We start from the raw sequence: 15,785 nt of genomic DNA on the forward strand, positions 1-15,785 counted from the left end.
AGGAAAAATGGCTTTTGGGAAAACTTTCTGAATTTGTTCCAGAAGATGCTGTTTAAGGAAAGCAATGTGTAGCATCTATAATAAACAAACACATAGCTCACTTTACATTCTGCCCCTTCCCTTTGTGGGTTTATTATGTACATTCAAGGGATATAACATGATGTCATAGGATACACATAGTTAAAATTAATATATTCAAGCAAATTAACATATCCATCCTCTAACATAGAGACCCAGGGTTTTATGTTTGTATGGCAAAAGCAGCCAGAATCTACTTATTTATCATGAATTTCAATTCCAGTTCATTTTTTACCTGTGTTCCTCATGTTTGTTCACTATTCTCATAACTCAAACCAACTCAGAATATATAACAAAACTCAGAGAAGAAACATCTGAAAACACTGGTATCTAGAAGAAGTTTGTTTCATTGGCCAGTAATTTCCAGTCCTCTGCCAGGAGCAGCTTCACCTCAATTTGTTGACAGGACACTACATAGGAGCAAAGCTTGAGAAATGCTCCAAAAGTTTAAAATCTGAAGCTATTTTTAAAAGACTTCTGTATCTTCAGAAAATCGGTGCTTATATAATCTTATGTGTAGTCTTTCGTGTGACAATATTTATTATGTATCTGTTATTAGCTACCCTTGACATACTTAGCATTCTGGGAAAAATTATTTCACAATCAACTAAATAATAAGGGAAATACATCTCTTCTATCTCAGTATTTCCGCCTTTCATAAAAATAAATAATTTTTTTTCAAAAAATAAGTATGAGCATGCAAGACAAAATGATAAAGTTATAAAGTCATGCTTGATCTAACTCACAAATACATATTACCTCTGTAAGTTCACCAACGGTTAGTTTTTAAACCATGCTGCTTCCAGGAAAGTGAACACATTGAGCTGAGATCAGAATCAATAATTTAGATAATAAGCACCCCCATTGTAATCTAAAGATACATGAAACATGCATGTGTCTCAACAATCTGGGGCCCACCATCTCATCCTCTCCCTTCTGTAGGCCCTTTTGGGATTAAGGATTAAAAACCAAAGCCATGCCCCAGGCAATCAGCCCTTCCTAACTGCCTTGGAGCAGCACAACTTCTGCTTGCTGTCTCCTTTGTCCCATATGTGAACGGGATGAATCTGAGGAAGCACAAAGCACAAAGATTCTGCCCAGCAAGAAGTCAAGGACTCCTTGGTTAGCCAGTCCACTTCCTGTTCCTAACCGTGACTCTTTGGGAAATGATATCCCAGTGGCATTGCCACAAAAGAGGATCTTATATACAAAGATGTTCGATGCAAACTTCGATATTTTTTTTTGACAAGCAGAGTGGACAGTGAGAGAGAGAGAGACAGAGAGAAAGGTCTTCCTTTTGCCATTGGTTCACCCTCCAATGGCCACCACAGCTGGCACCGTGCTGATCCGATGGCAGGAGCCAGGTACTTATCCTGGTCTCCCATGGGGTGCAGGGCCCAAGTACCTGGGCCATCCTCCACTGCACTCCCTGGCCACAGCAGAGAGCTGGCCTGGAAGAGGGGCAACCGGGACAGAATCCGGCGCCCCGACTGGGACTAAAACCCGGTGTGCCAGCGCCGCAAGGTGGAGGATTAGCCTAGTGAGCCACGGCGCTGGCTTCTTGGATATATTTAGTAGGGAAAACCATTGAGAACATCCTTTCTGATCTCTTCTTAAAATCCAATGGGTCTAGTGAGACCCCCAAACAACAGGAAAAATTCACACCAAGACTGGGAATGGGGTTAGGGGAAAATCCCAGTTTTTGCTTTCAAGTGTAAAATATAACAAATGCATGTTACTCCTATAGTTTAAAATGTGTTTAAAGGATTCAATTGGCAAAAAAGAATTAAAAACAGACACAATTCCTGAGCTTTGGGGCTTGCAATCATGCCCATTAAATTCCTAGGCAAGGAACCAGTATTGTGGCATACCAGGTAAAGCCACCGCCTGTAATGCCAGCATCCCATATGTGCACTAGTTGGAGTCCTCACTGCTCCACTTCCAATCCAGGTCTCTGCTAATGTGCCTGGGAAAGCAGCAGATTTGGCACAAATCCTTAGGTTTCTGCACAGATTGGGGACCCAGAAGAAGCTCCTGGCTCTGGTTGCAGCCATCTGAGAAGTGACCAGCAGATGGAAAATTTCTCTCTGTGTCTGTCATTCTCTCCATAGCACCTCCTTTCAAATAAATAAAATAACTCTTTTAAAAAATTAATAGGAAAGACTAAAGTAGGAAAATAACCCATTATGGAATTGGCATTTTTAGTCAAGACCATGGAAAGCTAGAAAATAAAGTTCAATAATGGTAAAACCTAGCAATTCATAAAGGAAGAAGAATTTCACAAAAACAGAATTAGTAAACCTAAGCAGTGTGTAAAAAAAAATAGAACACAAATAAACCAAGAAGTATGGTAAACTACAAGATAATGACTTAATCACTTGAATATCCTTGTCTGGGTATAACAATATATAAGTTGGGTATCATCTCACTTCAATTAAAAAAATCTGAACTTTTCACTTTCTTTGCTATATTGTGACATCAGAAGAAATTCATTCCCATTACACTTTGTGTGCTTACCTGGGCCTCTATTTGGGAGTCCCAGTTTAGACCAACTTGTGTCAGTTGCAGCCACATTTTCACCATGATCACTAAAATGCCTGCCTTCCATCCAGCTCTCAAATGCAGGCTACTTCCAGAGCTTGATTCGATTCATGTAAAAATGAGAAGGAAAAAGGTTTTAAAAGTTTGTAACCTGTTTTTTTTAATCCACACAAATATAAAACTATTATTGTACTCCACACATACAAGATGAGTTCTGCAGAATTGAAGATCTCTCTTATCCATATTTGTCATAACATTCAGAAACTTATTTTCATTTCCAACAGTCAGTGCTGGTGATGACACAGATGAAACCAATGCCCTCATATTCCTATGACCGCATACAAATTGATTCAACCATCTCAGAATTCAAAATGGTAATAGGTTGCCCATAAATTTACACAATCTTGGATAAGTAAATAAGTCAGCATAGTATTCCAAATTCATGACTGAAAGATCACACCAGAAGATTTTCTGCAGAATTTCTAACAGTGAAATCTTAAGGCTGTCTTAAAGCCTATCAACAGCGAGATTATAGTTAAGTAAAATATAAACTTATTATTTTAGTAACATGATTAGAAACATATATCATGAGCTCTAAAGACTATAGATTTAGGATTCTAAACTGCCAACCAAATGCAATATCCACTCCGTATTTATTTCTTCCTTATCAGAGTGGGAAGGTATGGTATGGGACAGTAAAGACAGGGCCGGCCCAGACCTGGCATGGACTGCAAAGACCACCGAGAAACATCCTGCCCTCCTGGGAGCCGCGGCCTGGCCGCTGCACGGCCCGGCGCCCAACTGCACACAAGACCCCGGAGGGACTCTGCCACATCCCACCCCAGGCCGCCGTCCAGGTTTCCCGGGACCGGCGCATCACCCGCAGCAGCTGGGCCACGAGGCGCCGCGGCAGGCGGAGGAAGCAGTCTGAAGCATGGGTGAATGGCCGGGCCGCCTCCCCCGCCCCGCGCGGCGATCGCAGCCTCACACCACAGTGTGGCCCCGCCGCTTGGGAAATGGCCGCCCTAGCGGTTGTCTGACTCCAACGGAGAGCGATCGGCCCCGCCCCCTCTCCCCGCCCTGCGTCCCGCCAGGTGCCCTGTGGCGGGGAGGCGGGAGCAAGTCTCTCACATCCTCTCTGCGGGGCTGCCAGGGGGCGGCACCACGTCCCTTCAGTCCCTGCTCTCAGGAAATGATGACCGATGCTGTCGATTCTCCAGCCAATCCTGGCACGCCTTGATCTACCCTACTTCCGGGCAAGATGGCGTCCAGTGGCGGGCACTTTGGAGGCTTATTTGAGCGCCTCCTAGAAAAAAAATATACAATACGGGCCAAACCTCAGGAGGGAGGACGGCTTCACTCCGTCAAGGTAAAACGATTTCAATTTCATTCATTATCTTTGGGGGCGCTAAGTAAACGTCAGCACCAGGCAGCCAGCCTACAAATAGAAAGTGACGCGGCTGCCGGCAAGGCGCTCACTGTGCAGGGCCTAATGGAGGAGGTACCAGAGTGTGACCACGGCTGTGCTGACGTCATTGTGCGGGTGTCCTCTGTGTTGACGGCAATACTTGAGCATGGTACTAAGCACTGGAAGAATATTTGAGTAACCTTCGGAATAACTTCTACCCAGGCAACTTCTGGAAAAAATATGAACTGAAGTTACTTTGTTATGTGCTTTAGTTAGATACCTACTCACCTGAAGTGTGTTTCTTTTTTCATGCAGATAAAGTGGCAACATTTTTTGTTTTGTGTGCGTTTTGCACACCGGTTGAGCAGGATTTTTTTTTTTTACAAAACTCCATTTTAATATAAGGGTAAATGACGCTTAAGCTTCACTGTGAAATACAGATCAAAAACAAAGAAAAATATTACTTCGTGTTTTTAATATTAATAGAGTTTGTTATGATTTTTTGTTATTTCTGTATATCATAAATCCAAAACTAGGAACATAGTAATTCTTCCCACTCACTCTCCCCCCTTCATCCTCCTTCTCCTGTTTATTCTAAGAAAGAAAAAGAAAGGAAAAAAAGAGTGAGAAACAATCCATTTAGTAATTTAATTGTCTTTCAAGAAGAACCCAAGAATGTTTCATCTTTTGGGAGCTCTTAGACATAACGATAACTTATAGGACATAATAATATCCTCCATTTAATACACTAAAAGGAAGTGATTCTTGATAATACATTTTACTATTAAATCTCATGATGCAACTCTTTGGGGACAGAGGTCCTGCATGAGAAGTTAATGCACAGTGACTCTTGTTATTTATTTAACAAATAGGCCTCTTAGGTATGATATCAGTGATCACCCAAAGCTCTTAACATGAGTTGCCTTGGACTTGGAAGCCTTTTGGATCCACTAGTTTGACAAGGCAGAGTATCACTATTCTGCCACCTTGGACCTCATTGTTTTAAATGATTTAGATTTTGCAAAAGTGATCCCAAGTGACTTCTAGCTTAAAACAGCATGCAGACTCACTTTTATTTTAAGAAGTAATGTAAAGTCACAGGAAGTCATTGATGTAATTTGAATGCACATCTGTCTAAGGATCACAACCCTACTTGCTGTAGTGTGCTAGATTGGGAAGTAGGTGGCAGTGAATAGGAAGTAATGAAAAGCAAAAAGGCACCGCACCCTTCCATACCTGGTCTCCTCCCAGTTGTAATCCTCTTTGTACCCAGGCCAGCAGGTAACACACAAGAATCTAGTACTATGACTGTCCTAGGAAGTTCGGTCAACCAGGGACCCTCAGTCACCATTCTCCATGTCATTTAGAGTAGGAATGTGTACAAACACCATCATCTTGGTGATAAACTCCCTTGCACGCTGGCAGCAACTGTGCCTGGAGTTCTGGGCTGAATGCTGATCCCTTCTAGAACTTTGGAACCAGCTTCTAAGGCTGAGCATTTTGTGTTCCATGAGAAACCCATGATGGTTCAATTCTTCCCTGTGGATTTGTTCTGTCCTGGGAGCTTTCAGGACCTATCATTCCACTGAAATTTCCAAACATTTGAATCGTTGGTTTATGGCACAAGTGTTGGGCTGGATACTTGAAGTGCCTTTTGAAATGAAAACACACATGCCTAAGTTACAATCATTCCCACCATTTTGTCCTTATCTTTCTACTTTGAGGTCATGGCTTCCCTTGCAGAGGGCTGTGTCCAGGGCCCAGTTCAGCTGCCTGTCATGTTTCCAGAGAGGCTATTCAACTCATTTAGAGAATGTCTCCCTTCCAAGTGGGTATGAAAATCCCTGTCCCCAAGACCAGGCCCTGAATCCCTCCCTGGCTTCTAGGTGGTTCCATGACAGTTGACAAAAGACTTCACAGGTGTGACAGTGGGAGGTTTTCCAGGGTTCTGCTTGTGGGCCCATTGTTATCACCTGGAAGTGATGTGGCAGGAGGGGCAGTGGAAGGGGACTGGAGCCTCAGTCCTGTAGGTACATAGGACACAGTTTGCCCACACTCAGCATCAGCTGAAAACTGGAATCTCCTTGGAGCTGCCAGGCAGGGCACAACCTAGTAGATACTTGGACATGGACCTGGTTGGCTCATGGGCCTACAACCTGAAGTTCAGCTAAAGTGCATTCAGGTAGCAGCAGACAACCAACAAGTGGGTGTGAGAAGGGGATGAAAGTGCCTGGAGCAGACCCTGCAGGTACTGCACAGAAGGCATTTTGGAGTCCAGAACCTATCTGGGCTAGGAAGGACCCCATCCTCACGCACACTCACACTCATTGTCCTGCCAACAAGGCCTGCTGCCTTCATTCCATCATGACAACTCTTCTCAGTGCTCAGCCCTCCTTGTGAGCTTACTGCAAATGTCTTTTAATGTTTTTCCCACGATTTTCTCAAGAGTTCCTGCACAGAGAGAACTTGATGACATGACTAAAAGTCATGGCACATTGGGTTTTATTCCTCCTGATCTTTGTTTTTAAATTATTTTATTTCTGAGGCAGAGAGACATGAAGACAGAGACAGAGCTAAAGACAGGCAGATACTCCACCCACTGGTTCATTCTCAAATGCCTAAAACAGCCAAGGGTTGGTCAGGGACTGAAGCCAGGAGCCAGGAATGTAATCTAGGTCACCCTGCTGGGTGAGAAAAACACAACTACTGAGCCATCACCTGCTGCATCCCAGGGTATGCATTAGTGGGAGGATGGAATCAAGAGCAGACTCAGGACTCAAACGCAGACACTCCAATCTGGGATGCTGGAATCCTGACTGGTGTCTACATGACCAGGTCAAATGCAAGCCCCACAAATGACAAATTTAAAATTTTGTCAGTTATGCGTAGCATATTGGGAGAGTCAAACCCCATTGTTAGGTTCAGATATGAGGTATCAGATCAATGCACATAGAAATCACAAATGCCAACCTTTGGTGAGTGGAGTTCACTTCCCAGATCTCTTTGTGTAACTGCAGGCAGGCACTTAATCCATCTGAACCACAATTTGCTATTTCCACAGTAAAGACACACACCTGTGTCTGACCACAGGCTTGGAGAGGGATTATCAGCTGGGAGCTGAACAGAGGGTATGGAGGACATTGGATTTGTCAGAGTATATCTGTAGGGAAGCTCACCATTGCCATGACCTTGATTTTTGTTCTGTGACTGCAGATGGGTGGATAGTGTATGTTTTTCTCTCCTCATCTCACCCACAATGGCACCAGACAACCAGCTGAGAGATGGCGGTGCCATTTTGGGCAAAAGCAGCAGTTGTGAAAGCTCTTGTGCTTGAGCCCAGCAGCCAGCTGGGACAACACATCATGTCAGCAGTACCGATGGCAACAACTCAGGTGCACACAATCAGCAACCAGTGGAGAGAAGGCAACAGTCGGTTGGCACTCTTGTGCACAGCTGTGATCCAGAGATTATAGCAGAGGGGAGAAGCAAGTTCTCCACTGACTTTAAGTCTGGCTGGGAGGATTGATAGGGGGATGAGCATGCAAGCAGCAATATGAGTGGCCCCCATTTGTTCAACATATCACAGGCTCTGGGGCTCAAGCCTCCTAGGCAGAATACCCACAGGCAGCTGGCTCTGGAAACATCTTTGACTTTCTGCAGTCATGACAGGTTACCAGGGAAGGGTGGGTCCTCTGGACCCCATGATGGCAGGAGTAGTGTGCTGAGACTGTGGCAATTCTGTGACTGCACAAGAGAGCTCAAGGTGTAGCTACATCTCTGGACAAGTATTGTGTGTGATTCCATATGCTCAGAGCTCCCTGATTGCCTGGGGTGGGATTGCAATGGGATCTGTGATCATAATGAGAACTGCACAGATCCTTTGTGTGGTTCATATGGCAATGTGAATAAAATTTTCACTAAAACCACCTAGGTTTTAGTTCACATTGCTTACTTGGAAGAGAGGAGGTGAGGGTGTGATTACATCAACAGAGGTGACCTTTCTGCTATAAAGAGATCTACCTCGCCCAACTTGGATATCATCATGAATATGGACCCATCCTGCAGCAGTGACCAGAGCTCCCTGGCCACACTCGGCACATGCCTCTGGGGTTTCACTGAAAGAGCAGATACCCCCACTAAGCCACAGAGGCATAATTCAAAGATAAAAACCATCAGAGCAAAAACCAACAAGTATTTTTCCACAAATGCTTAAAAATAAATGCAGAAATTCAAGAAACAGAAAAAGGAAGACAACAGGAATCCCCCAAATGGACACAACAATACTTCCATATTTGAAAGTGAATATGGAAGAGATTGATTAAATCCTCAAGTGGAATTCAAAAGATTAATCATAGGATTACTCAAAAGCAATGAGAAGTATATTCATGAATTAAAGAAATCCATACATGCCATGTATGACAAATTCTTCCATGAAATTGAGATTTTGAGGAGAAATCAAACTGAAATATTAAAAATGAATAATTCAGTATGTTTTTCACATATTGCATACGTAGAAAGCCATAACAACAGATTTGGTGAGGCAGGAGAAAGAGCTAGAAGACGAATCTTTGGAAATTTCTCACACCAAAAAAATTGAAGATATTATAAAAATTAAAAACAGTATTGTAGAGAAAAAACAACTGTCAACCTAGAATATTTTTTTTTGGTCTTCCTTTCATTTTATTCTTTAATTTTTTTTAACTTTTATTTAATGAATATAAATTTCCAAAGTACGGCTTATGGATTACAATGGCTTCCCCCCATAACGTGCCTCCCACCCGCAACCCTCCCGTTTCCCACTCCCTCTCCCCTTCCAATCACATCAAGATTCATTTTCGATTCTCTTTATATACAGAAGATCAGTTTAGCATACATTAAGTAAAGATTTCAACAGTTTGCTCCCACACAGAAACATAAAGTGAAAAACAATAGATGATTTTTTAAATGATGATGAAATCAGATCAGACCTATTGTCATGTTTAATCCCAGTGAGAGTCAAGTTGGGAATTGATAATTTCTTCTTCTTCTTTTTTTTTTTTTTTTTTACAAAACATCAGTTTAGTATACATTAAGTAAAGATTTCAACTGTTTGCACCCACATAGAAACAAAAAGTGAAATATACTGTTTGAGTACTAGTTATACCATTAAATCACAATGTACAGCACATTAAGGACAGAGATCCTACATGAGGAGTAAGTGCACAGTGACTCCTGTTGTTGACTTTGCAAATTGACACTCCTGTTTATGGCATCAGTAATCTCCCTATGCTCCAGTCATGAGTTTCCAAGGCTATGGAAGCCCCTTGAGTTCTCCAACTCTTATCTTGTTTACACAAGGTCATAGTCAAAGTGGAGGTTCTCTCCTCCCTTCAGAGAAAGGTACCTCCTTCTTTGAAGACCTGTTCTTTCCACTGGGATCTCACTCACAGAGATCTTTCATTTAGGTTTTGTTTTTGTTTTTTTGTTTTTTGTTTTTGTTTTTGTTTTTGTTTTTTGCAAGAGTGTCTTGGATTTCCATGCCTGAAATACTCTCATGGGCTTTTCAGCCAGATTGGAATGCCTTTAGGGCTGATTCTGAGGCCAGAGTGCTGTTTAGGACATCTGCCATTCTATGAGTCTGCTGAGTGTCTTGCTTCCCATGTTGGATCACTCTCCCCTTTATTTATTCTATCGGTTAGTATTAGCAGGTACTAGACTTGTTTATGTGCTCCCTTTGACTCTTAGTCCTTTCATTATGATCAATTGTGAACTGAAATTGATCACTTGGACTAGTGAGATGGCATTGGTACATACCACCTTGATGGGATTGAATTGGAGTCCCCTGGTATGTTTCTAACTCTACCATTTGGGGCAAGTCAGCTTGAGCATGTACCAAACTGTACATCTCTTCCCTCTCTTATTCCCACTCTTATGTTTAACGGGGATCACATTTCAGTTAATTTTCAACACTTAAGAATAACTGTTTATTAATTACAGAATTAAACCAGTCATATTAAGTAGAACAGACAAAAAAAACTACTAAGAGGGATAATGTATTAAGTTGTTCATTAACAGTCAGGGCTATGCTGATCAAGTCACCGTTTCTCATAGTGTCCATTTCACTTCAACAGGTTTCCTTTTTGGTGTTCAGTCAGTTGTCACCAATCAGGGAGAACATATGGTATTTGTCCCTTTGGGACTGGCTTATTTCACTCAGCATGAAGTGTTCCAGATTCCTCCATTTTGTTGCAAATGACTGGATTTCGTTGTTTCTTACTGCGGTATAGTATTCTAAAGAGTACATATCCCATAATTTCTTTATCCAGTCTATCGTTGATGGGCATTTAGGTTGGTTCCAGGTCTTGGCTATTGTGAATTGTGCTGCAATAAACATTAGGGTGCAGACCACTTTTTTGTTTGCCAATTTAAATTCCTTTGGGTAAATTCCAAGGAGTGGGATGGCTGGGTCGAATGGTAGGGTTATATTGAGGTTTCTGAGGAATCTCCAGACTGACTTCCATAGTGGCTTGACCAGTTTGCATTCCCAGCAACAGTGGGTTAGTGTCCCTTTTTCCCCACATCCTCGCCAGCATCTGTTGTTGGTAGATTTGTGTATGTGAGCCATTCTAACCTGGGTGAGGTGAAACCTCATTGTGGTTTTGATTTGCATTTCCCTGATTGCTAGTGACCTTGAACATTTTTTCATGTGCCTGTTGGCCATTTGGATTTCCTCTTTTGAAAAATGTCTATTGAGGTCCTTGGCCCATCTCTTAATTGGGTTGTTGGTTTTGTTTTTGTGCAGTTTCTTGATCTCTTTGTAGATTCTGGTTATTAACCCTTTATCTGTTGCATAGTTTGCAAATATTTTTTCCCATTCTGTCGGTTGTCTCTTCACTCTCCTGACTGTTTCTTTTGCAGTACAGAAACTTCTCAATTTGATGCAATCCCAATAGTTGATTTTGGCTTTGACTTCCTGTGCCTCCCGGGTCTTTTCCAGAAATTCTTTGCCTGTGCCAATATCTTGAAGGGTTTCTCCAATGTTCTCTAATAACTTGATGGTGTCAGGTCATAGATTTAGGTCTTTAAACCATGTTGAGTGGATTTTTGTGTAAGGTGTAAGGTAGGGGTCTTGCTTCATGCTTCTGCATGTGGAAATCCAGTTTTCCCAGCACCATTTATTGAATAGACTGTCCTTGCTCCAGGAATTGGTTTTAGATCCTTGATCAAATATAAGTTGGCTGTAGATGTTTGGGTTGATTTCTGGTGTTTCAATTCTGTTCCATTGGTCTATCCATCTGTTTCTGTACCAGTACCATGCTGTTTTGATAACAACTGCCCTGTAGTATGTCCTGAAAGCTGGTATTGTGATGCCTCCAGCTTTGTTTTTGTTGTACAAGATTGCTTTAGCTATTTGAGGTCTCTTGTACCTCCATATGAATTTCAGCATCATTTTTTCTAGATCTGAGAAGAATGTCTTTGGTATCTTGATTGGGATTGCATTGAATCTATAAATTGCTTTTGGGAGACTGGACATTTTGATGATGTTGATTCTTCCAATCCATGAGCATGGAAGATTTTTCCATTTTTTGGTATACTCTTCTATTTCTTTCTTTAAGATTTTGTAATTCTCATCGTAGAGATCTTTAACGTCCTTGGTTAAGTTTATTCCAAGGTATTTGATTGTTTTTGTAGCTATTGTGAATGGGAATGATCTTAGCAGTTCTTTCTCAGCCATGGCATTGCTTGTGTATACAAAGGCTGTTGATTTTTGTGCATTGATTTTATATCCTGCCACTTTGCCAAACTCCTCTATGAGTTCCAATAGTCTCTTAGTAGAGTTCTTTGGATCCTCTAGGTAAAGAATCATATCGTCTGCAAAGAGGGATAGTTTGACTTCTTCCTTCTCAATTTGTATTCCTTTAATTTCTTTTTCTTGTCTTATGGCTCTGGCTAAAACTTCCAGAACTATGTTAAATAGCAGTGGTGAGAGTGGGCATCCCTGTCTGATACCAGATCTCAGTGGAAATGCTTCCAACTTTTCCCCATTCAATAGGATGCTGGCCGTGGGTTTTTCATAAATTGCTTTGATTATATTGAGGAATGTTCCTTCTATACCCAATTTGCTTAGAGTTTTCATCATGAAAGGGTGTTGAATTTTATCAAATGCTTTCTCGGCATCTATTGAGATAATCATATGGTTTTTCTTCTGCGGTCTGTTAATGTGGTGAATCACATTGATTGATTTGCAAATGTTGAACCATCCCTGCAGACCAGGGATGAATTCCACTTGGTCTGGGTGGATGATTTTCCTGATGTGTTGTTGTATTCTGTTGGCCAGAATTTTATTGAGGATTTTTGCATCTATGTTCATCAGGGATATTGGTCTATAATTTTCTTTCAGTGCTGCATCTTTCTCTGGCTTAGGGATTAAGGTGATGCTGGCTTCCTAGAAAGAATTTGGGAGGATTCCTTCTTTTTCTATTGTTCTGAATAGTTTGAGAAGAAATGGGATTAGTTCTTTAAATGTCTGCTAGAATTCAGCAGTGAATCCATCTGGTCCTGGGCTTTTCTTTGTTGGGAGGGCCTTTATTACTGTTTCAATTTCTGTTTCAGTTATGGGTCTATTTAGGTTTTCTATGTCTTCATGGTTCAATTTAGGTAGATTGCATGTGTCCAGGAATCTATCCATTTCTGATAGATTTTCTTGTTTGCTGGCATACAAGTCCTTGTAGTAATTTCTGATGATTCTTTTTATTTCTGTGGTGTCTGTTGTTACGTTTCCTTTTTCATCACTGATTTTATTGAATTGCGTCTTTTCTCTTCTTTTTTTAGTTAGTTGGGCCAATGGGGTGTCAATTTTGTTTATTTTTTCAAAAAACCATCTCTTCGCTTGGCTGATTTTTTGTAATTTTTTTGGATTCAATCCTGTTAATTTCTTCTCTGATTTTAATTATTTCTCTTCTCCTACTAGATTTGGGTCTGGTTTGCTGCAGTTTTTCTAGGTCCTTGAGATGCGCTGAAAGCTCATCTCTTTGGTGCCTTTCCAATTTCTTGGTATAGGCCCCTATTGCTATAAACTTGCCTCTCAATACTGCTTTTGCCATATCCCATAAGTTTTGATATGTTGTGTTGTTATCCTCATTTACTTCCAGAAAGTTTCTGATTTCTCTTTTGATTTCTTGAATGACCCAGTGTTCATTCAGGAGCATGTTGTTCAGTCTCCATGTGTTTGCATACTTTCTGGGGTTTCCTGAGTTGCTAATTTCCAGCTTCATTCCGCTGTGGTCTGAGAAGCTGCATGGTATGATTCTAATTCTTTTAAATTTGCGGAGACTTGCTTTATGACCTAGTATGTGATCAATCCCCGAGAAGGTTTCATGCACTGCTGAGAAGAATGTAAAGTCTTTAGCTGTAGGATTCAAAGTTCTGTAGATATCTGTTAGATCCATTTGGGCAATAGTGTCGATTAAATCTGCTGTTTCCTTGTTGATCTTCTGTCCGGATGATCTATCTATTTCTGAGAGTAGAGTATTGAAGTCCCCCAGTACTATTGTATTGGAATCTAAGTTTCCCTTTAAGTCCCTTAACATATCTTTTAAATAGACCGGTGCCCTGTAATTAGGTGCATGTACATTTATAATAGTTACATCTTCCTGTTGAATTGAACCCTTAATCATTATATAGTGCCCCTCTTTGTCTCTCTTAACAGTTTTTGTATTAAAGTTTATTTTGTCTGACATTAATATGGCTACACCTGCTTTTTTTTTTTTTGGTTTCTGTTGGCATGGAATATCTTTTTCCAACCTTTCACTTTCAGTCTGCATGCATCTTTGTTAGAGAGATGTGTTTCTTGTAGGCAACAAATAGTTGGGTGTTGTTCCTTAAGCCAGTCAGCCAATCAGTGTCTTTTAACTGAAGAGTTAAGTCCATTCACGTTTAATGTGACTATTGATACATAGTGACTTTGCCCTGCCATTTGCCAAAGATAAGTTCTAATATATGCTTTGAGCTTCCCATGCTCTTTTACTGGTAGGTGTTCTTCCTTTACCTTCTTTCATATTGATGGCCGTGTTTCTGTGTTTCTGAGTGTAGCACATCTTTAAGTATCTTTTGCAGGGCAAAAGTGGTGGCAAAGTCTTTCAATTTCTGTTTGCTATGAAAGGTCTTTATTTCACCTTCATTCACAAATGAGAGCTTAGCAGGATATAATATTCTGGGCTGGCAATTTTTCTCTCTTAGCACCTGTGCTATGTCTCGCCATTCCCTCCTAGCCTGTAGTGTTTCTGATGAGAAGTCTGCTGTGAGTCTGATTGGAGATCCTCTGAGAGTAATCTGACATTTCTCTCTTGCACATTTTAGGATCTTTTCTTTATGTTTCACTGTGGTGAGTTTAATTACAACGTGTCGTGGTGAGGATCTCTTTTGGTCATGTTTACTGGGGGTTCTATGAGCTTCCTGTACTAGGATGTCTCTGTCCTTCTCCAAATGCAGAACGTTCTCTGCTAGTATCTCACTAAAAAGGCCTTCTAATCCTTTCTCTCTCTCCATGCCTTCAGGAACTCCTAGAACTTGAATGTTGGTTTTTTTTTTTAATAGTATCCTGTAGATTCCCAACAATATTTTTTAGATTTCTAATTTCCTCTTCTTTTCTTTGGTCTGACTGTATCCTTTCCTGTTCTCTGTCTTCTAAGTCCGATATTCTCTCTTCTGTTTCACTGACTCTGTTTTTTAGACTTTCTAATGTGTTTGTCATTTGATCTATTGAGCTCTTCATTTCATTTTGATTTCTCTTCACTATCACACTTTCCTGTTCTACTAGTTTCTGCGTTTCATTTTGATTCTTCCTTAAAATTTCATTTTCACGAGAGAGATTTTCAATCCTGTCCAATAAGGATTTCTGTAGTTCAAGGATTTGCTTTTGAAAACTTCTAAATGTTCTTATCATAAATTTTTTGAAATCCGTATCTTGCATTTCTTCTATCTCATCATCTTCATAATCTTGGCTTGGGGTGTTTTGTTTATTTGGAGGCGTCATAGTGTCATCATTGATCTTGTTCCCTCGATTTCTGTGTTTATTGCTTGGCATGGTTAATTCTTTTTCCCTCACTGTGAGGTGTTTTTTTTTATATATACTATGTCTGTGTTAAGTGGACTGCCTGCTGTTGGAGGAGCCTTGGAGGCTTGAGATGGGTGTGGCCTGAGAGCTCTGCTTGGTTCTTCAGGGTTACAGGTGTGCAAAGGTTATGAGTGGTAAATCTCTATTTATTTATTTATTCATTTATTTTATTTTATTTTTTATTCAGGAGGTAAGTAATACTGCAAGGCTGAGCAGAATGGATGGTATTTAGCTTCAGATCTCTGGCTTCTACCCAAAGAATCTGTGCAGGCTCCGTTTCTCCTGTGGACTCCCACTGGATTGCCTAGGCTACTGAATTGTAGCCTTAACTCTCCCCTTTTATTATGTATATCCCAGCTCTTTGTCTCTTGCTCGCCTTTGCAAGGTTGGCGGAGAGAGGAACTTGTCTGTACCAGTATGCCCCCACCTTTTTTTTCCCTTCTCTCCTGTAGTCTGTTGAACTTTCCCGCTTCAAAGCCTGCTTCCCTCTAAAATTCTTTCTGCCATTTCCTGCCAATGTCTCCGGTTACTGAGCTCACCTCCGCTTCCAGTGCCGATGTGTGGACTCGGAGCCCTGGGCATCCCTCCTCTCCCCGCTGGTGTCTGTGTCACATTGACTCCCGTTCCCACACTGGTGCTCAGACTCTGCAGCTTCCGCGGTTC

General features: G+C 41.2%; 1 protein-coding gene across 9 annotated transcripts in view; it reads right to left on the reverse strand.

The window, feature by feature from the left end:
* Positions 1-15,785, reverse strand: part of LOC103345445 (uncharacterized) — an 82,667-nt gene that overhangs the window by 53,816 nt on the left and 13,066 nt on the right. For 2 of the 9 annotated variants that reach the window (XM_070064736.1, XM_070064739.1), the window contains exons 1-2: positions 4,316-4,452; positions 2,596-2,716 (exon numbers count right to left, since the gene is read on the reverse strand). The gene's annotated coding sequence lies outside the window, so the exon portion shown is untranslated. The other 7 variants (XM_070064737.1, XM_070064734.1, XM_070064730.1 and 4 more) reach the window with 6 other exon arrangements.

This window comes from Oryctolagus cuniculus, chromosome 19, assembly GCF_964237555.1.
Source record: "Oryctolagus cuniculus chromosome 19, mOryCun1.1, whole genome shotgun sequence".
Classification (NCBI taxonomy): Eukaryota; Metazoa; Chordata; class Mammalia; order Lagomorpha; family Leporidae; genus Oryctolagus; species Oryctolagus cuniculus.